General features: G+C 32.4%; 1 pseudogene; it reads right to left on the bottom strand.

Annotated features, from left to right (window-relative positions):
• Positions 1 to 10: 10 nt before the first annotated feature.
• LOC100483298 lies at positions 11 to 575 on the bottom strand (annotated as a pseudogene).
• Between the last annotated feature and the right edge of the window lie 5,080 nt (positions 576 to 5,655).

Genomic DNA, 5,655 nt, shown 5'->3' with positions numbered 1-5,655 from the left:
CTCCTCCTCTTCATTCATGTCGTCCTTTTTCTTCTTCCTCCGCCCCTTCACCCTCCTAGCCTTCCACTGCCGTAGCATCTTCATCCTCCTCCTCGTCATCCTCCAGGCCTTCCACAGAGCCCTCGGCATCATCCTGGTCATAGCCATCGAGAAACATGAGCTGCAACAGGAGCTTGAACGCATTTTCCTGGTAATCATTCAGATTGGTTACCTCACAACCGAAAAGGTCTAAGCTCTTGAGGTTTCCTAACTTTCTCAGTGGCTCTACTGTGCTGAAGTCTTTAATTTTGTTGCCATTTAAATTTAGATGTGTGAGGTTTGGACACCTTTCTGCCAATACTTCCAGGCCCTCTGAGAGTCTATTATTGCTTAGTTCAAGTTTAAGTTTAACTTTGGTCACTTTGAGACTGAGGTGAGGCCTACACTATTGTACTAAAGAACTCCAGTTCTTCAAATTCATTTGTGAGTCCTTCAATTTTGCCTTTAATTGATGGGTAATTGTCCAGGACAAGCTCTTTCATATCAAAGGACCTCCCGTTCCACAGCTCTAAATGAAACCGTTTGCCCATGTCCATCTCTTACACTTTCTCTGCAGAGGCTCCTGGCGCTGGTAGAATTCAATCAATCTGCTTCCTAATCATTATGACAAAACCATACATTTTACATTCTTTACAGCAGCATTCTACTTTACAGCCTCAAAACAGACTCCATATAATGTAATGACTAAATAAAATAGAAGTATATTTCTTGCTCACTAGTTTAGGACAGGTCCAGAGCATGGTGCTAGGGGAATATTTCCCTGTAAGAAGTTATTTAGAGACTCAGTTTAATGGCATCTTTGCATCTTAAACATGTAATTTCAGGGTTATCATCATCCATACTACTTAAATAAGCTGGGAGAGTTAAGATCATTAAGGGATTCTCATGGAAAATGTTCTGGGCTTTACCTGAAAGTGACATGTAATAATTGACTAACATTTCATACAGAGCATGCAGCCATATGATCACACCTATCTACAAAAGTAGCTGGAATATATAGTCTGTGTAGCTAGAAAGAATAGAATGTTTTTCATAGAAAGCTAGCAGTTTCTCTAATATGTTTTATCAAAGGAAAATTATAATTTTAGTAACTAATTTGAGAAATGTTTCTAGGATTAGATATAAAGTGTATGGCATTATGAAGTGTTCAAGTAATACTGTGTTAATATTATCTATATGACTATTTTTTCCAACTGAGACTTCCAAGTTAATGAATTATATAATTTGTTATTCATCATATACAGATATCAAATGCTTGACTATCACATTCAAATTTCTTTTGTGTATGAAATAGAGGGGAGGAGGTTGGATTATGCAATGACAGATACATAATGTAAACGTTGCTATTTATTTTGAAACAAAATACAACTTTATCTTTATTCCACATACAATAAATTCCAAATAAACCAAATACTTAAAGTAAAAGTATAACTTAAATATTTTATTAGAGACTAAGGGTAAATATTTTTGTAATCTTTAACTGGGAAAATTCTGAGCATATGTGAAATTTGTACTAGACAAACATAAAATTTTTATATTAAAATCAGTGAATATTATCAAGTCTGACAAACAGAAAAAATCGAGTACATAAAAATGAACAGTCTCAGAAACGTGTGGGACATCCTCAAGCATACTAGCATGTACAATGCAAGATCCAAAAGAGAAGAGAAAGAAAGGAGCAGAATGAATATCCGATGAAATAAGGAACACAATTTCCCAAATTTGATGGAAAAAAAAACATTATGTACATCCAAGAAACTCAATAAACTTCATGGAATATAAAGTCAAAAATATCCACATCTAGACACATCCTATCAAACTATCAAAAGCCAAAGACAAGAAAAGATGGAAAGCAGCTAAACAAAAATAACTTATCACTTACAATATATCTTAATAAGATTAACAATACTTTTTTCATCAAAGACAGTGGATGCTGGGAGACAGTGAGATAACACATTCAAAGTGCTGAAAGATAAAGACTGTCAACCAAAAATTCTGTATCCAGAAAAACTATCTATCGAAGACAAAATAGAAATTAAGACTTTCTGAGATAAACAAAGCTGAAAGAATTTATCACTAACAGACCCACGCTAAAATTTATACTAAAAGGAGTCCTCAGACTGTATTGACATGACACTAGATGATAATTTAAATCCATACAGAGAGGAGCACCTGAGTGGCTCAGTGGGTTGAGCATCCAACAGTTGGTTTCAGCTTGGGTCACCATCTCAGGGTTGTGGGACTGAGCCTTGCATTGGGCTCCATGCTCAGCATGGAGTCTGCCTGTCCCTCTCACCCTCCTCTGACCCTCCCCCCAACTCACTCATACATGTGCCCTCTCTTTCTCTCAAATAAATAAAAAAAAAAAAAACAATTTTAAGAAATCCATACAATGTGATAAAGAGTACCAATAAAGGTAACTAAATAGGTATATATAAAAGTTAGCATAAATGTATTTTTGTTTTTAACTGTTGTAATCCTATCTTATTTAAAAGACAACAGTGTGAAATGATGGTTATAAAACTTGATTAATTGATGATGTATAAGGATATAATTTGTATGACATTAATAACATAAAAGAGGAGTAGAGGGAAATATATTGAAGCAAACTTTTATAATCCATTAATGTGTTAAATGTTGAATATTTTAAGTTAATATGGTCATTGTAATCCACAGAGAAAAATGCTAAGAAAGCACCTCAATATAAAAAATAAAACAAAAATTAAAATGGCAATTATAAAATATGTAACACAAAAGAAGGCTGTACTATGGGAATAAAGGAATAGAAAGTTTATAAAACATAAAAATGGCAAAATGTCAGACATAAATACTATATTATCAGTGATTATGTTAAATGTAAATGGACTAACCATGCCAATCAAAAGAGAGATTGGAATAATGGATTAAAATATAATGATCAAATTATACTGCCTAAAAGAGACATTCTCTAGTTTGAAAGTAAAAGAATGGAAATAGATATCTCATGGAAACAATAACTAAAAGTGAATCACAGTACCTCTACTAGAAAAAAAAAACAGAATTAAGACAAATTTCTAGAGTAATAGAGATAATAAAGGGCATTTTATAATATTAATACAAATATATATGCACCTACCAAAAGGGGTCCAAAATATATAAAGAAGCAGGGGAGAGATAGATGAACAAGAATACTTAGAGATTTCAATATCCAATTTCAATAATGAATAGAACAGCAAAGGATAAATTTCACAAAAAAACTGAAGATGTGAACAACATTATAAACCAACTACAGCTAACAAGTATTTATGGAATGCTAAGCCCCAAAACAGCACAATATACATTCTTAGTACACAAGGGATGTTGTCCAAAATAGACATGGTTAGGGCACAAAACATAACACATTCAAATAACGAATTTTGTAAGAATTTTTATTGTATGTATTTTTGTTTATTGTATTTATTTAATGTATTTATTGTAATACATTTAAAAGATTTGAATAACATAAATAATATCCTCCAATCACAAATGAAATTAAAAATCAATAACATGATGATAGAGATATTCAAAAATATAGACCTTTCCCAACACATGCCTTAATCAGCAATGTGTCAAAGACAAAATCATAAGGGAAAATAGAAAATACATTTAGATGAATAGAAACAAAAACACTAGCACTTATGGAATGCAGCAAAACTATTGCTTGGCAAAAAATTTCAACCTGTAAACACCTATATTCAAAAGGAAGAAAGATCTTAATTTAATAATTTAACCTTTCATCTTAGGAAAGTAGAAAAAGAAGAGCACACTAAATCAAAAGCAAGAATAAGGTAAATAATAATAAAGGTAAGGGCCAAAATAAAACAAAAAAATAGAGTCAATGAAACTAAATATAGTTCTTCTAGAAGATCAACAAAATGTACAAATCTTTACCCAGACTGACCAAGAAAAGGGGAGAGAAGATTCAAACTACTAAAACTAGGAGTGAAAGGCAATATCACTACTGAGCTTATAGAAGTACAAAGGGAAATAAGGAACAATATGGATTGCATGACAACAAATTATATAACCTAGAAGAAATGGACAATTCCTAAAAAGACACAAACTAATAAAACTGACTCAAGAAGAAATAGAATATCTGAATGTACCTGTAAGAAGCAGATATTAGTAATAAAACACACACACTCTCAAAAATAGTTCCAGATAGCTTCACAGGTGAATTTTATTAAACACTTAAGGAAGAATTAGCACTAATTCTTCACAAATTCTCTGAAAATGTAGAAGAAGGAGTTAATACTTCCCAACTCAGTGTACGTGGAAACTATAAAGTTTTATTGAAGAACAAGAAAGGAGCACCTGTGTGGCAAAGTTGGTAAAGCATCTGACTCTTGGTCTCGGCTCAGGTCATGATCTCAGGGTCATGAGATAGAGCCCCGCATCGGGTTCTGTGCTCAGCCAGGGGTCTGCTTCTCTCCCTCTTCTCCCTCTCTCCCTCCCTCAAGTAAATAAATCTTTAAAAAACATTAAGAAAGACCTAAATAAATGAAAAGTAGCCCATATACATGGATTATAACAATTAATGTTAAGTTGGCAATACTCCCCAAATTGAATTACAAATTTAGTGTGATCATCTGTCAAAATCCCATCTTTTTTTTTTCAGATATCAACAAGATGATCCTAAAATTCATATGGAAATGCAAAGAGCCTAGGATAAGTAAAAAAAAATTGGAAAAAAAACAAAAACAAAAACGATAAGGTTGAGGGATTCACACTTCAAAATGCACTTTAGGCTATAGTATTCAAGATAGTGTACTGACAGAAAGATAGACACATAATTAAGTAAAATTAAGAGCCCCACCAATAATCACTGGCAGTGGCAGTCAATTGATTTTCAACACAGGTGCTGATAAAATGTAGTGGGGGAAATAATAGTATTTTTGACAGTGGTTTAGATGCAAGTGAATGCAGTTGAACCCCAACATCAGAGCATATACAAAATTTAAGTCAAAACATAGATGCAAATTAAAAGTTACAGCTATAAAACTCTTAAAAGTAATTCTTACAAGAAATTAGATGTAACACAAAAAGCAAAAGTGAAAAATTGATTTCATTAAAAATTTTAAAAAGAAAAAGGTGTGCTTCAAAGGATTCTACCCCACAGAGTGGGGTAAGGTATTTGTCTGATAAGAGGCTTGAATTTAGAATAATATATATAAAAACTAATACAACTTAACAATGAAAAGACAACCCAATATAAAATGGAAAAAATTTGAATAGACAGTGGTAATATACAAATGGGCAATAAGCATATGAAAAGATGCTGAACACATTAGTCATTAGGGAAATGCAAGTCAAAAGCACAATTAGATAACATTCCCTTCTGAGTAAGATGGAAATAACAAGTTGCAAATATGTGGAAAAATTGGAACTCTCATACATTGCTGATAGGATATCCAAAATGTTGCAGTTACTTTGTAAAACAGTTTGGGAGTTCTTCAAAATATTAAAAATAACCGTATGACCCAGCAATTCCATTTCTAGTTACACATTTAAGAGAATTTAAAACATGTATACACATAAAATTTGTTCATAAATGTTCATAATAGCATTATTCATAATAGCCAAAAACAAACAAAAGAC

The sequence above is a fragment of the Ailuropoda melanoleuca genome, unplaced genomic scaffold, assembly GCF_002007445.2.
Source record: "Ailuropoda melanoleuca isolate Jingjing unplaced genomic scaffold, ASM200744v2 unplaced-scaffold7038, whole genome shotgun sequence".
NCBI classification, from domain to species: Eukaryota; Metazoa; Chordata; class Mammalia; order Carnivora; family Ursidae; genus Ailuropoda; species Ailuropoda melanoleuca.
This window is presented reverse-complemented; position numbering and strand designations above follow the sequence as displayed.